Raw genomic sequence first — 26,486 nt, forward strand, 5'->3', positions numbered from 1 at the left:
CCATAATCACCGGGGGTAGGGTGGAGCCACAATGGGGGATCACATTTTTAGATAGAAATATATAGAAAAAAAAATCTCTCTAGAACCAGTAAGCCAGAAAAGCTGCAACTTGTGTAAAAGCATCTTCAGGTAGTCTTGCTTCAATTTTTTTTTTAATCATGATCCCCGGGGGTAGAGTGGGGCCACAGTGGAAGGTGGGTCGATATTTTAACATAGGAATACATAGAGAGAATTCTTTTCGAAAAAAAAAAAAATAAATATGCAAGAACAACTGTAACTTGAATGGAAGCATATTCAGGTAATGTAGATTCAAGTTTGTTGAAACTATGAAACCGGGGGTGGGGTTGGGCCATTGTGGGCCTGTCAAAATTTTATATAGTAATATTTACCGAAAAATCAAATATTCAAGAGATTTTCTTCTTAAAAATTAATTTGGACAGAAACGTTGTAATTTTTTGTGGAAGCATCCTCAGGTAGTGTTTATTCATTCTAGTTTTTTGCTATGTAACAGAGACATAAATAATTGTTCGCTCACCTGGGGTGAAGTAGAAAGAACAAACAATCTTTAAAATATTCTTTTCAAAAACCAATTGGCCAGAAAAGCTGTCAGAAAAGCTGTAACTTGTGTGGAAGCATCATCAGTTAGTGTAGATTCAAATTTGTCCAAACAATGGTCATCGGGGGTAGGGTGGGGTCACAATGGGGGGGGGGTCAAATTTTTAGATAGAAGTAGATAGAAACAAATCTGACTCTCTAGAACCAGTAAGCCAGAAAAGCTGCAACTTGTGTGAAAGCATCTTCAGGTAGTATTGCTTCATTTTTTTTTAAATCATGATCCCCGGGGGTAGAGTGGGGCCACAGTTGGGGGGGGGTCGAAATTTTAACATAGGAATACATAGAGAGAAATCTTTTCGAAAAAAAAATAAGTAGGCAAGAAAAGCTGTAACTTGAATGGAGGCATATTCAGGTAGTGTAGATTCAAGTTTGTTGAAACCATTAAACCGGGGGTAGGGTGGGGCCACTGTGGCCTGTTGAAATTTTATATAGTTATATTTAGCGAAAAATCAAATCTTCAAGAGATCTATTTCTTAAAAACCAATCGGCCAGAAATGGTGTACCTTTGTGCGGAAGCATCCTCAGATAGTGTTGATTCATTCTAATTTGTTCAAACCATGATTTCAGGGAGTAGGGAGGACCCACCATGGGTCGCATTTTACCTAGGAATGTATAAAGTAGTATCTTTTTTCGAAAATCAATTTAGCAGAAAGGTGTTACTCGAGTGGAAGCATCTTCAGGTTGAGTAATATATATATATATATATATATATATATATATATATATATATATATATATATATATATATATATATATATATATATATATATATATATATATATATATATATATATATGGATTGCGCCCATGAGAAAAGGGTGCTTATGACATTTTTTGCACATTTTTAGATTTTTACATAATTGAATCAAACACATCTTAAAATCTCAAATCTGAAATTTAATGGCTATACGCTTATTCTAGGTAGAGTTTTTTGCCCATTTACAGTGATGCTTTTTAATAGGAAAATCATGACGTCGTGTTTCACATACGCAACGTCAACAATCATTACTGTGAATTAGTCGTTTAATAAACGTAAAATACAGCACTTTGTTATCTGTATCTTTTCACATTGCTGCATATAGTTGTATGCTTGCATCTATGCTATTCATTTATTTCAGAAACAAAGGTTTGTTGTTATTTCTACTGTCAGCGGAGTTGTCTGCCAGTGAAAAGTGATTATTCCAAAAAAAAAAATGGCGGTTGTTTAGTTTCACTTAATTTGAGGATATCAACGAGAAACTAGTTAGTGGCGTATTCTATGTGAACATATTTCATTTACATAAACACTGTCTTTTCCATATAAATAATCAATAGCTAAAATATATCAGTAGCTTTTGTTCTTAAACAACATAAATAATGCGATGTTCGTGACATTATTAAATATGTCATATTTTAGTACTGAACTTTGAAAACAATATTAGAAGTAACGTATTATACAATTTTGTTTAATCATGATTCATTGTACAACTTATTGATGCAATTATAGTAGCAGTACTGAACTATTCTTTTGAATTTTCACCATTGTAACTAACATTGTAACTGTATACTCACAGATAAACACAATAAGAAAAAAGTAGTTCATTCTACCACTGCTGGGTTCATGCCCTTTACACCACCCTTTCTGTTTAAAAGATATTTTCCATTCGACTTTATGCAGAATTTATGGAAAAGACCGCCCCTTCCCTGGATCTGATGATATTCACCCCCATCCAATAATGATAAATTTCACATGTATTTTTTCACAGGTATTTTTTAGTGTATGTGGGATATTTTTACTTTCCGGTCGCTTCTAGACACATTTTTTTCGAACTACTGTGATTGTTTTTTCTACAATTGTTTAGCCCCCCCCCCCCCCCCCACTGCATTTGCTTATTCACATTTCGGGCGAGCCCACACCTGAAAAATAACACCCAGACACGTTTCATCTGTGTGTGACTATTCCACAGCAAAAATGTAGGTTTAATATTAGAAAGAACATGCAGTATGCAAAAATTGATTCCGTGTTTTGAATGTATATTTCACAATCGGTTTAAAATAACTTTAAATCGTCCATTACCCATAATCCAAAGCTTATGCATGCATATAAATACACCGTCAGTGCGCTGTGTTCAAGCTGTATGATAAGTTTTTATGTATCCTACATGTACATATTCCAAAATCATTTGTAAATCTTACACACTTCATCAAAGTCGTAAATAGAATAATGAATCCTCTCCATCGACTAAAATAAATATGAAAATGAAGCCAAGGTTCAGACGGGATCGTGAAACTGTCTTATATGCTCAAGTTCTTCAAAAATGGTCACAAGAAAATGAATATATATTGAGATTGGTCTTGACGATTACAAAGCTATTGGTTAATTGATGCTAATCGAATTAAAAAATAAGTTCCGATAAAAAATATGAGGTAGGTTTAACTTTTATAATATTATACAGTTTTTTTTATCATGATTTATCGGTATTAAATCAGAATTTGGCGAGTCAATAATTTTATCTATGGTAGTAAAAATATGAGCTGTAATTATGATGTCAAACATATTTTAGTACTACATTATCACTAACTACTCATGTTTGGAAAAATATTCCGAACTCTAGCGACATAGTAGGTACTGGCACGATAACAGTTTCTCTCTTTTTTAAGAATAATACGTGCGACCTAAAGAATCTTGTATTTAAAAAAAACATGCATGAACATAATTTACAATTTTGTTTATCGTCTAGTTTTTGTTTGTAACGTATATTAAGAAATCATGTCAATGTATAATTTGGAGGTAATAGTAATCACTCTTTCCTTTTATCTTTTTTGTACTATTCCATGACCATTTTTGTTCTGGCTCTTTGTTTCAGTATATAACTTGAATTAGGAAGTTTTAATTTTTAAAGAAGTTTAAGAGTATGATTACATCATTTCTAAATTATTCTCAGGAACCAATATCCAGATAGTGATTTTCTAAATATTTAAATTCACTCGTGTTCATTACATTGAATCGGACCACTAATGATTTTAACTGTTTAACACCTTTAAAACTCATAAAACAGTATTAAAAACAAAATTGCCGATAGGATCATGATGAACTGGTGTTTTTATTAAGTTGTACATTGAGTTAACTTCTTTGTTTAAAATCACATCAACCAAGTATGGATCCCTCTATTTCTAAAGAAAATTATTTGTAATTCATAGCTCAGTTGAAACTGACAGGACTGAAATATACACGCTCCGTTTATCAATTGGTTGAAACATTAATCGATCTACATGTAGCTAGGAAAAATCTGGACTGCACGAAAGAATCAGTATATGATGTCAGACTCAACCTCCCATTTAAAATGATTTACCCTTTCCGTTTATTTAACGTATTGATGTACATTAAGAATATTTTAGTTAATTTTACCTACTCTTTATGAACAATTCATTAATCTGTTAAAATGGGGATGTAAATAGAAACAACAAAATACTTTCATTGATGATTCATACGGGTTATGACGGTAGCGATCATCGCAGAAAAAAATTACATAAACCGCTAGGGCGTGTTATGTAAATTATATTTATTTTTTTTTTTTTGCAACGTTGCCACCTTCATATCGTTTATAGATCACTAGAGAAAGCATTTATTTTGTTTGATTTGGGCTTACTATACACACCCAGTTTTGCCTCTCCAATTCATTAAAAAAGCAGGTGTGAATCATAGCTCTATAGATACTGGCAAAGATGAAACCCTCACGATCCATTTCTAAACATTAAATCGATCTGTAGGAAAAAAATCATGGGCAGAGAGAAAAAAATATATATGCGGAAAAAGTGAGATTTAACTCATTTTCAACAAATTCCAATAGTGCCTTATACAAATTTGATAACATTCAAGACTGCATAAGTAATCGGGGCCTTTAATATTTTTTTTAATCTAAAAACACTTTATATAACAGTAAAACTTTATGCAAGATATTTCATCAAAATATATAGGGTAGAAATAATTAGACTCGGCCTCGTTAAGAATAAAAACAAGTAATTGTTCGGGGTGTTTTTTAAGGCCATATCAGATTCATTTTATACATGTAAATGCAGCGTTTTACTCAATATTAAGAATGTATGAGGAAACACAAGCACTTGTTATGTAAACTTATGGGAAATATTTCTCATAAGTTTAATTAAACAATACAACTTTTTATCGAATCGGTGAGATGTGTGCAGAACTGCAGACTTTCATCTGTCTTATCTTTAGATATATTTTTACTGTCTTCATTCAGCTTGTTTAACCAGAAATGTTTCTAGTTACACTGCATTTTTAGAAATTTATTAGAAAAGGATTTAGGGAAATAAGATTAAAGGTAAAACAATACCGGCAACGGTACTTGCTGAATTAAGACGATTCAAGTACATGTTAGGTTCATTTTTTTTTTTGGCTTTATTAGCGTAGATTCCAATTTAAACGAGAGGAATTAATATCCGCGTAATATCGTGCGAAGCGCATCTTGCAAATTTTAAAATCTCGCTTTTATTTTTGGACATATGTAACATACATTAAACTATGATAACAATTCGGCATTTGCGATTTTATGTTCTCGCAATTTGATAAAAAAAAACTGCTGAATCGCGGAATTTAGTACTCGTGTAAAATAAGGAATCAACAGTATGTGGTCTGAATAATGATTTCCTTTCTTTAAAATAAGATTATATTTTATTTGTGATGCAAATATGTTAATATCAATGCGCTATATAAAAAACGGTGAAGCAGACACATAAAATTAATAGCAAAATATTTCTGTAAAACTTCACCAAATCATAGCCAATTTGGAACAATACGCTAATATCGAGAAAAACAGAAATACATATAGTTAATCAAAGTTGTATAATAAGAGATTATTTAAAATAATGTGAAAACTTATTTTGGAAAAAGGTAAAAAAAAAAAAACTACGCGATGAAAATGACAAGTTATATTTTTTAAGCCTTTCAGACGACGTTATGACGTAACGTCATGTTTGTGACGTTATTTCTCTGTTTTGTCAAAAATGTCATAAGCACCTTTTTCTCATGGGCGCAATCATTTATTTTGTTTGATTTGGGCTTACTATACACACCCAGTTTTGCCTCTCCAATTCATTAAAAAAGCAGGTGTGAATCATGGCTCTATAGATACTGGCAAAGATGAAACCCTCACGATCCATTTCTAAACATTAAATCGATCTGTAGGAAAAAAATCATGGGCAGAGAGAAAAAAATATATATGCGGAAAAAGTGAGATTTAACTCATTTTCAACAAATTCCAATAGTGCCTTATACAAATTTGATAACATTCAAGACTGCATAAGTAATCGGGGCCTTTAATATTTTTTTTAATCTAAAAACACTTTATATAACAGTAAAACTTTATGCAAGATATTTCATCAAAATATATAGGGTAGAAATAATTAGACTCGGCCTCGTTAAGAATAAAAACAAGGAATTGTTCGGGGTGTTTTTAAGGCCATATCAGATTCATTTTATACATGTAAATGCAGCGTTTTACTCAATATTAAGAATGTATGAGGAAACACAAGCACTTGTTATGTAAACTTATGGGAAATATTTCTCATAAGTTTAATTAAACAATACAACTTTTTATCGAATCGCTGAGATGTGTGCAGAACTGCAGACTTTCATCTGTCTTATCTTTAGATATATTTTTACTGTCTTCATTCAGCTTGTTTAACCAGAAATGTTTCTAGTTACACTGCATTTTTAGTAATTTATTAGAAAAGGATTTAGGGAAATAAGATTAAAGGTAAAACAATACCGGCAACGGTACTTGCTGAATTAAGACGATTCAAGTACATGTTAGGTTCATTTTTTTTTTGTTGGCTTTATTAGCGTAGATTCCAATTTAAACGAGAGGAATTAATATCCGCGTAATATCGTGCGAAGCGCATCTTGCAAATTTTAAAATCTCGCTTTTATTTTTGGACATATGTAACATACATTAAACTATGATAACAATTCGGCATTTGCGATTTTATGTTCTCGCAATTTGATAAAAAAAAAAACTGCTGAATCGCGGAATTTAGTACTCGTGTAAAATAAGGAATCAACAGTATGTGGTCTGAATAATGATTTCCTTTCTTTAAAATAAGATTATATTTTATTTGTGATGCAAATATGTTAATATCAATGCGCTATATAAAAAACGGTGAAGCAGACACATAAAATTAATAGCAAAATATTTCTGTAAAACTTCACCAAATCATAGCCAATTTGGAACAATACGCTAATATCGAGAAAAACAGAAATACATATAGTTAATCAAAGTTGTATAATAAGAGATTATTTAAAATAATGTGAAAACTTATTTTGGAAAAAGGTAAAAAAAAAAACCACGCGATGAAAATGACAAGTTATATATTTTACGCCTTTCAGACGACGTTATGACGTAACGTCATGTTTGTGACGTTATTTCTCTGTTTTGTCAAAAATGTCATAAGCACCCTTTTCTCATGGGCGCAATCATATATGTATATATATATATATATATATATATATATATATATATATATATATATATATATATATATAGAGAGAGAGAGAGAGAGAGAGAGAGAGAGAGAGAGAGAGAGTAAATTTGATCATTCTCTAAAATATATATTGTAGCCAATATGCTAACATGTTGATATATGTTGATTCTAAGTTGTTTAGACTGTGGCCCTAAATAATTCTTGGGCCACACAGGGGGTTCAAAGTTTGATATAGGTTTATATTTATATGAACATTTGTGGAACTAACGATTTTTTTGAGAATGGCAATACTCAATATGTGCACTATAGATACTGGCAAAGATGAAACCCTCACGATCCATTTCTAAACATTAAATCGATCTGTAGAAAAAAAATCATGGGCAGAGAGAAAAAAATATATATGCATCCTGTTAGAAAAGCGACCTGATAAGAAATATAATAATATCCAGGTGGAAATGGATTTTTATTAAGGATGTATTTAACTATATTGTCATGATATCTTGAATTATGACTCAATAATGCTAGCGCTGCGTTTATCATGCGTATTGTTGCTCAGGTGAGCCATGTGGCCCATGGCCATCTTGTTTTTACATTCATCGATTTCATACTGTAAAAAGACAGCTAGTGTTTAAAACACTTTATCTAATGTTAGGTATTCTATTTATAGTCGTTTGAAAAAAAAATACTGTTCAACTTGCCAACACACCTATTCTGTTAATAGTAAGTTGGAAAATATTCCACATAATTTCTTATAAACAGCAGGGATTTTTAAAAGCATGAGCTTGAAATTAAATATGATGGGTTTTTTTTAGATTAACAAAAATAGATATTATCATTGATGGCTTTGTGGTTACTTCAATTCATGATTAGTATAATAGACCTTTGAATGTTGCAGCTGAACAGTACTGTTTAAGATATTTTTAATTGTCAACAATAGAAATGAGTGACAGTCATCAGATCATAAGCAAGATACAGAGCTTCCAATTCTTTGAAATGAAAAGAAATCCAAGGTCATGTTTTTGATAACATTTTGAACATTGACAAAACATTTCCAGGCCTAGAGGTAAAATTGATAAGACAAACGGTAAGATTTGTTCATTTATATCACAACGAATTACCAGATAAAAATTAGACTGAAAAGAACTTTTAACGGTGCATTGAACCAATGTTACAAAAACATAGCACGAGTCTTGTTTACATTGCAAGATTCGTGAGCTTTGTATCTTTCTAATAACTCTACGACTGACGCTTAAATTTTGTTTGACACAAGAAATGCAACAAATAAGCATTGTTAACCAAACCGCAAAAAAAAAAAAATAGAAAATAGAAATTTACCAAATGTGTTATAATATACAGTTACGATCAGTGAAACATAGTGCTTAATAGCAAGTTCCTTATGGTTACACTAGACATGAAACATATGATTTTTATTTTATGTCTAGTGTAGTGTTTAATGGCAGTACATTGATACTCTGCAGATGTATCATGGGACTTTAAGATCTCTGCCGTATCAGACATGGCGGCAATCACATTATCTATCTGCTCCCTATTCAGTGTTGCTGATTAGTTTTGATGACTTGACAAAGCTTCTTATGATGGTAGATTTAAGTTAGTAAAGTTGATACATCATTTAGACTCACCCTTTACTGGACCTAGCGCAGCTTCCTGTGGCGACACACTTCTGGTAGTCAGCTTTGCACGTGGTACTGGTGGGGCTTCTCCACTTTCTCTCTTTGGCATTGTTTACTCATTTAATATAAAGAAAGAAAAAGCAAAATAATTGTCGATTCTTTTTTGCCTTCATTTGTTGTATTTATAAATGCATATTTAACCAATATAGAAAATATTAAATCTGATTAAATTACCTCAGGAAACAAAGAACACAACATCTATATGTTGAGTAATTACATAGTTGATGTATCTAACTAGTTAAATGGTAAACATATTTGCCCAGAAAAACATTCAAATTAATACAGCAATTTAATCGATCGAGAAAAGAAGGGAAAACATACAATCACACAATATAAATATGAAATACATATACATAGACATGTTTGATTTACTTCTGACCTTGGCAAACAATTAGGCATTGTTTGTTTTTCATCAAATACATCCCTGTTAAATTTTCAGGAAAAACAAAATGTCTGCACGTTTCCAGTCTATCCAACTGAATTTTGTCCAAGGAACCAAACAGAATGGGACAAAAGGTCATCTGACATGAATTGTAACGAAACCAATAGTTACATGTGTGTGCCAAATGAAAAATTTACAGAATTGCTGGAATTCTGTTACAAACATCCAAGAATGTTAATTGTTCAAGGTAAACTGTCTGTGGGGTTGTGTAGGATGAGTGTGTGGATGTTTGTGAATTAATGTGTGTTTAATCTAGTCACACTGTTTATTTTTCATTTCAGACACCTGTTTATATTTAAGCAGATCCCACTACGATGTGAATATTTACAACTGTCGGAATTTTGAATATGGTTGTCCTTCATACCACTATTTATCTTCCAGTATATATAAATGTGAGCAAATTGATGTTTATAAAGTAACGACAATTTTAATCAAAGTACCAAAGAACTGACGGGAGTTGATTTTATCGATGGCTATTTATTATAAAATCAATGATACGTTATTTTGCATGACAAGTACAGGTAGTTTCTAATCTGTATTTGAATTACGCACATTTTTATAATATGAGTTTTTGGACTTTTTCGACACAAGGATGTTAATAAAACCCCATATGAATCATGTTTAAGTAATATTTAAAGATATAATAAATTCAATCAAACTATGTATCAGTAATAGAAATATTTTTGGAAAATGTATGGATCCAAGCAATATTGAACTCTTGTTTCATATCTAAATTGTACGTAGCATTTAAAATCTGACCATTTTTAAGGTATTAATAAATATGTTCACTTGAAAAACAATGCTTTAGCATACAATATTTCGGATTTATCAATTATTCTCAAGAACTAATTCTTGTCAGCGGCGATGATTGCGTTTTCGTCCAAACACTGTTTCACTTTCGGTTTGTCAGAGTAACTGCATAGGAGAGTTGATTAACTCCAAAAAATCAACTTGTGAGCTAATTCCTAATGATATGGTCCATATAACAAGGTATTAAAGTTTCAATTCTTTTGAGTGTATAAAAAAAACTTCAAGTCAATTAAATATATCGATAAAGGCCTTGCAAATATATATATATATATATATATATATATATATATATATATATATATATATATATATATATATATATATATATATATATATATATATATATATATATATATATATAATTTAATCCCATCGACTCACAATCATCAAATTCATCAAATTATAAAAATGCACTATTCTGTCCTTTTTTAACATGCATTTAATGATGCATAACGTGCTTGATAATGATACAAGTAATAAACATAATATTTTCATATATTTTGTATATGTATCTTTTATTTATCATTTTATTCCCTTTTTAAATGGTTCATAGTATGACGCAGTAGTTTTATCATTTTTCCAATCATAATATTTATTAACATCATATCACAAAGAGATGGAGAAAAATGTCATTAAAATAATCTTATTTACAGATCCTAGTTGTGTCCATGTTAAAAATGGGTGTTTCGTTGCCGAACCATCATGTAGAAGGTAGGACGCTAAATAAATGAAATTGATGATATGGCACCGAAAAATAGCCATAAACATCAGCAAGCAACGTCTTCCTTGTTCAATTTTAAATCTATACAAATATTAATTCTATAATTTAGAAAAAAAAAACCTGTCATATTAAAAAGACATGGTCACGATTTTGATCAAATTTTAATTCCTGTTTAATTTTTCGTACAATGCTTTAAAAATCTATTCTGAATGATTTAATAAAAATTGAATGCCAAATGTAAAGTAATACACAAAGTTCCTATTTTTTTGTCATGTAAACAAAGCTCTTGCCCTCTTGTTGTATACATTGGCTCAATATGCTAGTAAAAGTTCTGTTCTAAGCTGAAATTGCTATCTGCTTTATTGTTTTAAGCATAAACAAACAGTCCCTAGCGTTTGTCACATTCATTTTAGGTCTAAAGGAGGAATTTTTACTTAAACATTCAAACTGAAAACAAAAACATGACCTGCGATATAACAAAGGATTGTGAGCTCTGGTTTTCCCTTATAAATCATGATCAATGACTGGCGCACACATTTTAACTGATTATGAGAAATGCCTTAGTTAAGCATTGTAAAAAAATATTAAAAACCGGAAAAATGGACCTTAATCGTGAAAATGTCCCTTTAATTTCAAATGTAAGTTAAATGAATTTCACAATTGAAGACAACACATTTTTTGATACGACCCGAAGGAAAAAATAATCAAAAATATTCTTTTCAAATTCAAACTTTAATCTGTACATTTTACACTTTGATCTGTAAAATTCACACTTTAAAGTGTAAAATTCACACCTTATTCTGTAAATGTTACACTTTAATCTGTAAATTTTACACTTTAATTTATAAAATTTACACTATAATCTGTAAAATTCACACTTTTAAGTGTAGAAAAAAAAATAGAAGTGTATATGTGGCACTAATACGCTTCCGTAGGAGCATTTTATGTGATAAAAATGTATAAATTTTATTTTTAATTGTTTGTAAGTTGGTAGTCATTATCAATCAATAATTTCGCTTAACGTAGCTCGCGGGTTTGCAGACGTCACAATAGGATTCAACAAAAAGAGTTGACCGTCATAGCAAACTTATATATATTTTTTTTTAATGACAGATGATCTTTAGAAACGTAAAAGGAAATATTTCAAAAAGCTTGAATGTATAGAAATATTTATATTTATAATTATCAACTGACTTACGTTGTTACGTTGTGACTTACATGATAATGTCTAACTAGTATTTGCATGTTCTAATATGGGTCAATCAGCTAGTATTGTCAATCAACGCATTTTCAGTTTTGGGTTCTCAGACGTAAGAAAATGACAACGACGAGCTAGCGTCATAATGAAAATATAAGATTTTGTGAAATATTTTAAATCTTTGAAGTTGCCTTGCAAAAAAAGGCAGAGAACACATTTTGTTTATTTTATATCAATCGATTCAAAATTATCTCCTCTGTTATTGTGTTGAGTATAATTTATTTCGTTAAAATTGCTTCAAAGAGCATTGTTTTGAAATGCGTTTCTCGACAAAGACGTGCATTTCACTATCTATTTCATTGAAACGGCGTTGCTAAATTTTATCAGCAACAATGTGTTTGAAACACACTAACAATATTACCGCGCAGACGCATTTCAAATAAATTTTAGAAATAAAACTCTAAAACCTATTGATCACGTGGACAACTTTCAGGATAGGTTTTCTCTCAAGCAGTAAAGCCACGAGCTACCGATCTAAATTTGTATTGATAGTTAATTATTGTTTATTAGTGAAAACAGTCTTTTATTATTTATGCTATGAATGCTCTACAGTTTAACATCTTTTACTAATCGGTAATCAAAATGATGGTGCTTGCTATGGTTATGGTGATAACATCAACTGATTGTTTATCGGTAATTCATCAAATATTGAACAATTGTATTTTGTTGTAAATTGTAGAACATGTTTGCGTTAGTAACTTTTTTTAATCCAATTTCAGACAACCTCCAGAAAGAGAGAATCAAATAAACATTAAAACGATTGCAATCACTTTAGGAGTATTTATTCCTACCTGCATTCTATGTATACTGTCTGTCTACTTCGTCATAAAAAGAAGTAAGTGTTTTTATTTATATTTCATTATATAACAAATGTAGATTCAACTTTGTTTTTAAATTATTGTTTGATTTTGATAAAGTCTTAGGCAATGAATAGTGCTTCTATCGCGAAAGTTGATTAAACAACCCGGTCATATATCCTGCATTATCCTGTAAAGCTTCCATAGAAAATGTCGTCCTCCCAGCAACCCCCTACTTTATATATAGAGTATAGAGTATAGAGTAGAACCGACGGCGAGTCGTTGCACTCTTAAGGGATACCTTTTATCTACAAAGAGAGGTAGTAAAACTACTGTTCTTCATTAAAAGATTCAACTTTCACGTAAAACTAATGAACATTAAAAATATACAGTGTAATTATGATATAATTATAAAAAATAAATGAATGAATGAGTACTGTATAGTGTTGCATCGTTAAATTTCAACACTACCTAACATATGGATTACAGTCACATAAATTAAAACGTATTTACAAACACATACTGTATACCCACAAATTATATTCATCATATTCACGAATAAAAAGGTTCATGAAAGTTCATGCGTAGAAGATTAAATCATTTTTGGACTTAATCAGGAATTTAAAAACGACGATATTTGTAAATTCCCAAAAAATCGACATATCAGTCTGTTCTGTGTGTCTTATTATACTTATAACGCTGTGTCCATCTAAAGAGAGCGAGTTCTTAGATTGTTCCAAAATACCGATTCACGTTTGCTTTCAATAGCACAATCCAGATTTTTCAGTTGATTTATTTTAGGTTGTAGTTTGTCGGAGAAATTATTGAAATGTATGAGAACGAATCATGTGCTGGTGGAGTATCGTCGGTCGTTGCGTTTTTTTCTTATCCTCGTCAAAGACATAGCTTTGTAGCTTTATCTTCATCCGAAGAAATGCATCGCACAAGTCACTTTACACTGTTACAAACAAAGGTTTCAAGATAAATGAGTCATGGTACATCTTTGTGGGAGCATTGGTGTAGTTTTTTTTTCCACATTTTATTAATTATTGAACAACGACTGAAGAAACAAAGACGAACAAACACACACTCATTCACTAACACGCTCATTCAAAATTACAAAGATTAGAAAATCATAGTCAAGTAATTATCGTTTGATAATATTTCTATTCCATTCTTAGTTATACATACGTGTTAGTTGTGTTTGAATGAGAAATTAAGAAGAAAAATTGAAAAAAAAAATGAAATAAAGACCAATAGATACTTCCAGTGATGTAATGAAGTTATGAAGCATACTTCATTTTATTGTAAATTTATCTAACATCAATTTAGTATCATATGCTTTTTTCTCCATTAAATTGAATAAAGATATGGACTTTTTAAGTTCACTGATAAAAAGGCCCATGCTTTCTCTTGATTTGTAGAATATGCATTTATTTGTTAACAAAATCATTGAATTAAAAATATTTTTTTTGTATCACCGAAGATGATTTCACCAAGGAAAAATGGACATTGGGTTGACAATAGACTGATCTTAAGTATTCCAACTGCATCCATAGTTGTGTATTCGTATTACAGTAAAAAAAAAACTATAAAAGAATAATGTTAAATTGGCTGGGACTCAGTTGTGCATAAATTACATTTGTTGTAGATAGTTTTTACCAGTTGATCAAATACATGTTTGTACCTAAAATTTGGTAAAGTAATTAATATTTCAGCCCTAGCAGTTTACTGCCTTTTGTGCATTTAAAAGTGCATTATATGTCGCTTTCCAAGAATGAATTATAAAGGTTAGGTCGAGTTTTCCAATTTTTTTGTTCGTGTTTGACACGAGTACATGTTTTACAGCTATTTATAAACACAAGATTGGTAATGGAACTTGCTAAAATAGGCAACATTTTATCCCATTTATTAACATGGTTAACAAATAAACAAAGGACTCTTTTTAGTCCAAGTATAATGGTGAATGGTAAATTCACATTGAAATCATTGAGCTTGATGAACTCTTCATCTTCATGGAAAAAGTCAGATACATATATAAACCCCTTTTTATACAATACGTCAACAAATTTGAGTTTCTTTTCATTTCTTTCTGGATGATAAACCATTCTGGGGTCTGATGCATATTTGAAGATTTTTATAATATGTCAATGTCTTATGTGGATATTAAAAAAACTCTAAAGAATTATTAGAAACTTTGAAGTCACAAAAGCAATATCATCAAAACGTACGATTTTTCAACGATAAATATACAACCGTTACCCATGACAAATCAAAATCTCGGCTTTTTATTTCATCGACAGTTTTTTCTTCAATAAAAATGAAAGTCTTAAAAATGCTTTCCTTGCCATTGGAAATCTACAACATTTTTTTGTTAAAACCCATTCTGATTGCACACACAAGTATTCTGAAGTTGACATAAAAAGATGCTTCAGTTTCTGATAGACAACATCTATGAATTTTTGGGAGATCAAGTATTCCAACAACGCGGGTATGATAAGGCAACTCTCAGCGATCAAATTCCTCTAATTGATATGACGTCACAATAAGCAGCATGAGGTCATATTTAACCCAGAAACATGTCGATTTTAACTTTGTCTCTGGTTTAAATTATAAAAACTACAGGCATAAAATATCACTAGAAACTCTTCTAACTGAATATATCTTTGATTTCTCTGTATTACGTATAATTATCATTGATGACGTCACAAGCATGTTTAATAGAGAGGATCATGTCGGGAGATAAATCATCGGAATGCAGTGTAAACAATGCCGAAATAAGACTCATTAAATACAGATACCTAAGATTTAGATGCGTGTCAGGATATTATCAGGATAATAAAGGAATGGATATTTTGTTTAATCAGCGAGTGTTATAAGGTAAAAAGATCGACGGCAAAAGTGTAACACTACCCCGGATATTATGAAAGATGACTTTGGTAAATATCAACGGTATATGACCTAAACTACTTGAAAAGTGCTGCTAGAATCCTGTGCTTCGTTCTTTTAAATGAAATATACATAGTATTTTCAATGAAATTATAGAAGTTGAGATGGGTTTCCGATAAATATTGACAATATTTATTTCATGCGATTTACAGTAGGATTCTAGCAGTTATACTAATAAATATGAACTAATTGCCAATCGAATTATTGTAGCAAACATTCAAATGAACTTAGTGTTACACTTTTTTAATTTTTGATAAGGTAAAAACGTGATCTATTTTTAACTGTCACGTGATACCATGGCATGGCAGTTTCAAAGATCAAGTCTATTCCGAAGTAGAAAAATAACATCTTGGTGAACACATTCACTTGGTATAAATAGTCCGCACTGTTTGCATAAAAATAAACAGTTTTTAAACTGATCATAATTTTGACGGTCATTAAACTCGGAGTTGCCTTAACTTACCCGCGAATTTGTTGGAGTTTCCATGGGCATCAATTGTGCCCCATTGTAAGTAGACCTATTTTTGTATTCTTATGTAGCAGAATTTATTTAAAAACGTGTACGTGAAAAGAATAAATCACTCGATGTGGCATTCAACTCAACATTCGGGTATATCGACGACGTATTATCAATTAACAATTGTCATTTTCATTCTTACGTCGACTAGATATATCCAAGTGAACTTGAAACAAAAGATACCACAGGGTCTGCGTCTTCTGTTTCATATTTGGATATTTTACTGGAAATGGACATTGATGGTAACCTAACAGCAACACTTTATGATAAACGCGGTGACTTTAAATTATTTATAGTCAACTTTCCTTTCATATGTATCAATTTACCTTCATCACCCGCATATGGTGTTTTTGTCTCTCAGTTAATCCGATACGCAAAGTCATGCTCTTCGTATGAACAGGCGAGGCAAGCTACTGACAAACAAGTTGATAAAACAGGACTATCAACAGTCTCGTTTGACGTCATCTTTTCGTAAGTTCTATAGTCGATACAACAAACTAGTCAGCAAATACAAATCTTCCACTGGGTCGCACGATGACTGACGTGTTTCATACTAACTGTTAGACCATAATTAATAATCCAATTGTCTACGGACTTTTCCGGCTTTTTTGATTACGACAAAGAGCACACGGCGGATGTGACCCGTTAGCAGAGGATGCTCACTCCTCCGTGGCCTTTGATCCCACCTCTATCTTTTTGGAGGTCCATATTGCTCTGCTGTGAATTTTAATTTCGTTTGATGGATGTTTGAGATGGTTAACGGTTTGTTATTGTCATTTTTGCATTCACTAAATGCTGGTAGTGATTCTTTCTAAAATAAGTTATGAATATTTTTTTTTATGCTTCAAAATATATCTGGGGTAATCAGATCCCATCGCAGAAATTCTGAGACTGTACTTTTTGTAATTACACCATAATGAGTATTCAGTAAATTATCTGTAGACTGTAAAATTCTTCTGAACCATACTAATTTGGATGATTTGATATATGATTCTAAGTGTACCATTTGCAGTCCCCCATCATAATATTTCTGCATTATTAATGCATTTGTCTTATTTTGGTATTTGATATAATTCCTAGTGTTTTGGTAGTAGACAACATCCCCAAATTGATCTAACTGTATTAACATCATCCTCAGTGAAATGTATATCTTGTAAAAAGTAAATTGACTTTTTGTTTCTGTTTTCACAAGTTCAAAGCATCCCTTCTCTTTTCTAAACCTGAAGACCCCAGTCTACAGTTGCAAGATAGCTGAGACACATTCATAAGAAAGTGGTCTTAAGTTAACTATATCGCTCGTACAAGAAACAGTAACAAAGTATATTCGACCGAGAACGGCAAACAATGTACATTTACAATGACACAAATAGGTTACGTGCAAGTCATTTGCAATCAATCACTCTCAGACTCATGCAAAGACAGCATAAAACAAAAATAAAACACTGAACATGCTTTTATTCTAAACCTTTTTTTTCTTTTTTAATTGGCTTTTTTATTTCACAACATATGTACATGGTGATTGGAACTTTTATATAAACATATTACGTAGTCTTTAGACTATTTCTACTTAATAGTACAATTTTGTATATTTCATATGAAGTGAAGCTGATTTTGAGAGAGAAAGAGGGAGAGAAAGAGAGAGAGAGAGTGAGAGAGATAGGGAATCATTGATTAAAATTTACTTTGCATTTTTTCGCCCTGTGTTAAAGTATGGTGATATAGTTTGGGACAATTGTACAGATGAACAAAATAATTTATTGGAAAGTATACAGATTGAAGCTGCACGAATAATTACTGGTCTTAGACGAAACTCATCTAAACAATGCCTATATCAGGAATTAGGCTGGGAAACACTTAAGAAACGTAGAAATAATCATAAATTAATATAATTGTTCAAAATATTAAACAATTATACCCCTGAATACTTATCTAATATTGTTGGTGAATGTTTCCCCCCACATAATACCTACAATCTTCGAAACAATTTCATCTATCGCACTCCTGTTGCAAAAAAACCATCTTACTTCAATAGTTTTATACCATCTACAATTATATTGTGGAACAATCTACCTCAAAATACAAAAAAAATATAACTACAGTTTCAGCATTTAAGAACAGCCTCAAAAATATTAATAGTAAAAAACTGTATATGCATAACTTATTTAACCATGGAAACATATTAGAAAATATTTGGCATTGTCAGTTGAGAAATAACAGTAATAACTTAAATGCTGACCTTTACTCACACCACCTTATTGCTTCTCCACTATGTCAGAAGTGCTTTCTTGAAGTGGAAGACTCTAAACATTATTTCTTACACTGTCCATCAAATGTCTCCCAAAGAAAATCTCTATTTGATTATATGAACGACAATTCCATACCAATCACAATTAAGAATCTACTTTTTGGAAGTGATAATTTAAAATTTCAAAATGACTTACTATTATTTTATAAAATTCATTTTTACATAAAAAGTACAAACAGATTTAAGTAAATGTATAGGTAAAAATGTACACATTGTATAAAAGATGTATCAAAATGGGTACCACTGACTTTCCTTACACTCCTTTCTTTTCATTGTTTATTGCTTATTTGTTCTCCCCTCCCCCTCCCACCCGATCCCCCCAAACTTTCCATTTTTTTCTACTCTGTTATTAATGTTTGTTTTGTTTTTTTTACATGTTTTTTTTCTTTTCTTTCTCATTTTTTCCCTACACTACATATATTTTTTTTATTTTTAACCTTAGCAATTAACCATTATTTTTATGTCTTTTTTTAATTTTCATTTTTCTATCATAAGCTATTTGTTTTGTTAATTTTTTTTTTTTGCACTGTACCATCTTCCAATGCTATTAATAATATTATTCTATTATACACAATTCCATTGCAATATATATATATATATAAATATATATATATATATATATATATATATATATATATATATATATATATATATATATATATATATATATATATATATATATATATATATATATAAAATTATATAATTACTCATATTATACCTTGACTACAGGAGAGAACATAAATAGGCATTGTGCCTGCTGTTCAATCCATTTCAATGTATTTATATAATTGAATAAAATACTTATTAAATTAAATTTCTACTTAATAGTACAATTTTGTATATTTCATATGAAGTGAAGCTGATTTTGAGAGAGAAAGAGGGAGAGAAAGAGAGAGAGAAAGAGAGAGTGAGAGAGAGATTATGCAGGTGGATTACAATACAAGTATAGACTATGCTATACTGAAAACAATTGAAATGATATCAGAGTTCACAGAGATCAAAAAACATTATTATGAGAATCATTATTTATTCTAAACCTTATCGACAAAAAAATGTTTCGCGAGAATTTCACCAACCCGGTGTAAATAGGACAAACGTCACAAACTTACAACGTTACGGTATAAGATACCGGAAGTTACTTTTGACACCATAATTCTAAAATCGGTACGCGCATCATGAACAGAATTTATAGTACCGAAATAGTTACATGTATCGATTTTATCCAGCATTTCTACGACACCTGATCTACAACCTCCCTAATCTGGCCGAAGCGTGTTGTTCCGAGGTGTTCACCACCGTACCACCTTCTATTTACGCATGCGATGTTTTCATAACCCAATTCTTCCAGATGGATAAGTTAATTAGTTCATTCCCGCGTCGAATTCTTTATCATCCATTGAACCTTCGTTTAGCTTTCCTTCCTTATCCCTAAAGCGATATACAAGGATGCGATGATTCGCTTGTGCATGTTTAGGTAGGGAACATATTTTTGTACAGGTTACGGACCTCGCCATTTGTTTTGATTGTAGCGCCGCGTTCCGTTTTCGTCATTGAAGACCGCTGGAAACTGTTGAGGCTTTTGACATTCCTCTTCATCATAATAGATTATGTCTTCCGCTCGGAGAGCAAATACTTTTTCCATGTATATGTTTCCATTATTCTTGAAAACGAGCTTGTTCCCCTGCAATCACATTTTGTGAGGTGAACTTGCGCTGTGTTGCAACCACTATTGAAATAAAACCACTATTAAAATAAATTATTTCATAGTGGTAGGGAACGTATTTTCTTAGAAGAAACACTTTGCAACTACTATTGGAATAAAACCACAATTAATATAAACTAGTTCAAAAGTGGTTGGGGATGTTTTTCATTAGACGAATCACTTTGTAAATACTATTGAAATACAATTACTATTGTAGTAACTATTTCAATAGTAGTTGAGGATGTATTTCACGATAAGAATTACTTTACAGATATCAGGAAGAACAACTACAATTAAATTAGTATTTTTCAATCGTAGATTGAAATAAATGTCTTCATAAATATTACTTTGTAATCATTGATGTAATACATTAAGAAAGAACGAAAATGTATATTATTTTTGCAAATTATTTTGAAAAGAACCACTTTATCTAAAAAAAACAATTTTAAATACACAATTTAGATTATAAACTTTCGTATTTTACAGTGATTATTACCGAGACTAAAAAATAAATGAAAACATGTTACGATTTTCACTGATATGCAAAAATAAACAACCAATTCTCGCAGAATTACATGCATAGATAATTGTGTTTTCTTAACTAACAATTTCAAATACACAATTAAGGTACTAAATACTTAAGTATTTTACGGAAATGATAATTGTGACTATGAAATTATTGTACTTATGCTAAGATATTCACTGTTTTGCAGAAATATCTCATATTTCGTTTTACCTTTCTCTTTCCATAGATATATCACATTCTTAGAAAATTGTGAATAATTTATACAAGAGTGAAAACCCTGTAAATTCTCACACAATATATTTAAACCCCTTTATATTAAAAATGTATTTATAGATACATTTATTATGAATATCACTATTGAGATGAATTATTAAAATAAATTACTTCAATAGTCGTTGGTTGTGAAGTTTATTTCTGAGAATTTTTTTGCAACCACTATTGTAATACAAACCCCATAAAATTATTTTGCATTTCATTTCAATGTATTTCATTATAATTATCTTTATTGAAATATATCATTTAAATAGTCGTAATGGGTATATTTAATTTTAAGAATAGGTGTGCAGCTAATACTAAAATTCAACAATATTTCTTTTTTTATAGTCGTATGGAATAAATTTAAATATTTACATTCTACTGTGTGTTTCCATTAAATTCTGTGATATTCAAATGCCTCTTAATGCAACAAGTAGTCAAAGGTCAAATTGACGAGTTTTATTATGACGTCACAAACGTTGAACGCTGTAAACTGCAACGTCACAAGCGAAAATCAAAGTTCACGCTTGTGGCTGTTACTGTGGCTCTTCCCTTAATATTAACTTACCCTTAGGATAAGATAGGAATTTTAAAGTATGAATCACATTTGCAGACAAGGCAAGGAGTTCAAAAATGTAAATATAAGCATTAAATCATGATTTTTTTAAGTATACACTCTCATAACTGCAGCGGTGTGTGCATACACATTTTCATAAAATTTGTATGCACACACCGCTGCAGTTATGAGAGTGTATACTTCAAAAAATCATGATTCAATGCTAAATTATACATGTCACATATAATAAAATAGATTGTAAATTTGTTTCATATAGGCCGTGGATGTATTTCATTATCAGTTTCAATTTCTAAATAATTGTACAATATCTTTTATAAATGAATGTTATTATAAATATTGCTTTTGATTTAAATTATTTCAACAAAGTTTGAGGATGTAATTTATTATCAGAATTACTTAGCAACCACTATTGAAATACAACCACCATTAAAATACAACCACTTTTGAAATACATTATTTCAATAGTGGTTTAGTATGCATTTCATTACACTATCCTCTTTATATTGCATCTGCCGAATTCTCCTTGAATCTACTTTGCTATGTTTTTTGCAAATATAATCTTAAAACAGATTGTGTTGAAAAATAGCATTTATCAAAAAGTGCCAAAAGTATTGAAAAATGTTATGATACATTGGGCACACTTAGTAGAAAAAATTACAGAGCATCTGCTACCAATAAAAAATAAAAAGTAAAAAATAACAAACCACACTTGACGTCTTTGGCATATCACAAAATAATTGATATGAAAGCATATACAACATATAATTGACTAGAAATTGCAAAAATGGGGCAATTTATGTGTAAAAAATGCCATAAAAACCTAAAACAAGGATGGTAAAGAACAGCAATTACAAATTTAAATTATAAGCAAATAAACAAAGATGAAAACGAGGATTTTATATAACAACAAATTAAATTGAACAATGATATAAATTTGACATATAAAATATTGGCGGTTGAAAGGCGAAGAGGTGAGTCAACATTTTTTCCTTTGTAAATTAAGGCATGTTTGTTCGAAATACTAAATGGCTAGTAGTAAGCAAATAAATGTGTGTGGCTCAATAAATTCCGGAAATTAAAAAAAGAAACCGAATACCTAACATTTGATGATAATCCGGACAAATAACAAAACAATAGATAAGGTACAACAAAACTCGAGATGGTCTAAATTCCTTTATGCTGCACATAAAAACAGTTATAAACACTATTGAAATTAATTATTTCAATAGTGGTTGGCAATGCATTTCATTGTAGCCCCTATTGAAATTAATTATTTCAATAGTGGTTTGGTATGCATTTCATTTTTACCACTTTTGAAATAATTTATCTCAATAGTGGTTTTATTCAATAATTGATGCAAAGTGATTCTAATAATGAAATACATCCTCAACCACTATTGAAATAACTTATCTCAATAGTTATATTTATTATATACACCACATTACTGACTATGAGGGCGATAGCAAGTTTATTGTCCCCCAAGACAGCAACTATTTCACGAGACGAAGCCATGGGAAATAGTTGCTGCCGAGGGGGACCATGAACTTGCTATCGTCCGACTAGTCAGTAAATAGGTATTTTATTATAGGGAAGAGAACTTAAATTTTCTGCAATGCAATTTATTTTATATATAAACAGATAAGAGTTATTGGACTTTGAATTTAATGTAGCGATCGGATAACGTCAGACTCAGAGGTGTTCCGAGTTTAGAAAGGAAGGAAATCGAATGCCGCCAGTAAATAGTTTTAATGACTATTGACCATGGACGGATAGCACGACAACTAGTTCACGGTTAGATAGAAAAGCTGTTTATTCAGTGAAATTTTACTTGGAAAATATTCACAGACTCTGAGGTGTAATAATATTTATACCTATCTACTTTATATAATATTGAACAATAATTGCAATTTGAAACTTTTAATACAATACATCCACAACCTTTATGTAAATAATTAACATAAATGTGATATGTGATATGAAATTTATTCCCAACTATCATTTAAAAAAATATTGTTTATTTTCAATAGTAGATCCACAGTGATTCTTTTAGATACACCCATAACCACCATTAAGATATACAGTTTTATTGTAAATAAAGGTATTTTGAATTTTTAACCTGTGCCTACTGGTTCCTTTACCATGGTGTGGACTTTGCATGATAGTTGGAAAGTGACAGGTGCAATTTTTTTATGAGTTTTTGGTAAGCTTTTACTTTTAATTACCAAAAAATATATGGTGTAGCTTGTAGTCAAACATCATATTGTAATTTTCAACACACACTAGTAGTGCAGATATAGTCTTGTATACATTCTCATGTTTAATTTTAGTGTATTTTTTGTTTGTTCTCCCTATTTTTGTTGTCTGCCATGATCTGGCTAGTCAACCTTGTGTGGGCCCTTCTGCAAACATGCTGTTTGCTTTTAATGGCTGTTTTGGTGAGGGTGTTTTTTTTGTGTTTTATCAATATTTGGTTGTATGCATATGTGGTAACTAAATTATATATTTTAGGAGAGGCCAGATTTCGTACTTTATTTGATCTTACATCCAATGTTGAATGTTCTCACTATTGTTTAGACCTCCCCTTTTAGAAAATATCGACCATACATTTGGGTTAATAGCTTTACCTTTTGATACTTATATTGATCAATTAATCAGAGCATGCTAATTTGTCACGTGATGTATATGAAGTGCCACTTCAAAAAAACTTTTTGTAAAGAGAGGATCATTTATTTAAAATATACCCACCCTCCCCCCATCCTTCATCACAGTGTAGCGGAAATAATAACTGTTAAATTTTTGTTTAACCCGTTTTTTTGGTTTTATCAATATAATGTTTTATGCATCTGTTGTAAATAAATTATACATGTTGTGTGCAGGAGAGGTCAGATTTCGTACTATATTTGATCTTTTAGTCTGTTTTTCCCTATTGTCAAATAAATTGACAATATTAACTCAAACATGTGAAATGATCTTGATAGTCCCAGCCAGATCACCAATATTACATAAATATATATATATAAAAAGATAACTATAAAGATATACATTATAAAATATCTTAACGGTGTTAGTATTTTAATAGTGATTGCAAAGTATTTCTTAAAATAAACTTCAAAACAAATTACTATTTAATATAAGTCATTTATTTCAATACCTCGTTATGAAATTAATCATCGACCACTATTGAAATGATATATTACAATTATGATCATAAAGAAGGATATCCCCAACCACGATAGAAATGAAAAATTAATACACAGGGGGATTGAATAGAAGCTATTGCAATTTACAAGATGTTCACTCTGTACATATAATTTACATTGTTACTGTATATGCAGTGGTATATTCCCACTATATAACTCTATTTAGACAAATAGTCAATAATTGTAAGATAAGCTCGTCCGAAAAATATTGACCGGGCAACATGTTTTAATATTGACCGGCTGGGAATAATATCTAGAGAATATGCCCGCTATTTCAATAAATTGCTTTTCATTTGCTGATTCGTAAACGGTGACGTAAATAAATCATTGCGACTCCAAAACAAGATGACGTTATAATAGGCAATCAATTAAGGCAAGTAAACAGCGGTTGCGCAATGCGACGGTTTGCTAATTTAACGGATATAAGGATTTGGAAATTGCTGTGAAGTAAAATCAGGTTCATGTATAACATCTGTAACTTAATTTCTAAAGGCGGCGGAATATCACCAGTGACCGTTTGATGCCGACGATATTTTGGAAATGAACTTTGCGCAAAATGGAATTCGTAATTCGATCTATGTTGAGTTGAGAAAACGTTGGTGATCTGTTTTCAAATCCTTCCTTAATTTTTTGCTTGTTTCTTTTTATAACAAAACATATGTTGACTGATTTTTCGAGAAACATTGAATATATTATCCCTCGTGGGCTCGGGGGCTTCCAATGAAATACATTCCAAACCGATATTGAAATAACTTTTTTCAATAGTTGTTTTATTTTAAAAGTGGTTGCAGCACCGCTGGAGTTCGTACAAATACTTCCTTTCCTCAAGTACTGCTGCTGGAAACTGCTCAGACACATTGAAAGCGGTTGGTTTTGATGCCCGTCTAAACCCCTGCTCAATTTATAGGATTTTTTTCCTTTTTCTAGTAGTTCTTCACCTTGCCACGTTTATACCTGGCATGGTTTGCGCCTGGGTGGACCGACGTGATGAATTCGGACGTACTTTAAAGCTATTTCGAATTCTTTGTTAATTGCCTTTGGAACATCCTTAATCAGGTTTTCATTGGGTAGCCTCTTGAATATGTGAATCATTAGATTGTCATGAATTGAACGGCTTTTTAAATCTATTACTTTTCTGTCTTTTTCTGACACTTTGTTATATACATCGTGAATGCCTTGATCAGATCGCAAGATGTAATAACGCGTTAATTACGTGAGACGTAGTCGTGTGAGGTATAGATAATTATCTTATTAATTCACATTGTGTCTGTTAGTGAGGACGACATTTCCAAAAACAAAGACTTTTAATTTTTTTCTATCTAAAAAAAAGATTAAGAGAGTGTATGCTTTTTTGTCAGCTACTTAAATTGCAACCTTCGGAATCAACTCTCCCAGCAGTGGTTAAAACATTTACTTAGAACTAAAGCATAACTTTACATAATTGTAAACAATGAAATAAGTGCACATAGTACAGAAAACAAAAACAAATTTAGTAAATGCAATTATTATGCTTTCTTCAACATCTAGTTATTCAACACCGGAAAAGACGTAATGACGAAGAACAACATACAGATACAGCCTTAGAACTTTCACCATCAATTCAAACGGATAAACAAGGTATTAGTCCAACATATCATA

General features: G+C 30.8%; 1 long non-coding RNA gene across 1 annotated transcript in view; it reads left to right on the plus strand.

The window, feature by feature from the left end:
• Positions 1-26,462, plus strand: part of LOC109620110 (uncharacterized) — a 34,700-nt gene extending 8,238 nt beyond the window's left edge. The window contains exons 2-6 of the long non-coding RNA XR_010708615.1: positions 9,226-9,415; positions 9,510-9,620; positions 10,692-10,749; positions 12,737-12,852; positions 26,376-26,462. This is a non-coding gene — a long non-coding RNA (uncharacterized lncRNA). The remainder of the gene's footprint in view (positions 1-9,225; positions 9,416-9,509; positions 9,621-10,691; positions 10,750-12,736; positions 12,853-26,375) is intronic.
• The last annotated feature ends 24 nt before the right edge of the window (positions 26,463-26,486 follow it).

The sequence above is a fragment of the Magallana gigas genome, chromosome 8 (genome assembly GCF_963853765.1).
Source record: "Magallana gigas chromosome 8, xbMagGiga1.1, whole genome shotgun sequence".
NCBI classification, from domain to species: Eukaryota; Metazoa; Mollusca; class Bivalvia; order Ostreida; family Ostreidae; genus Magallana; species Magallana gigas.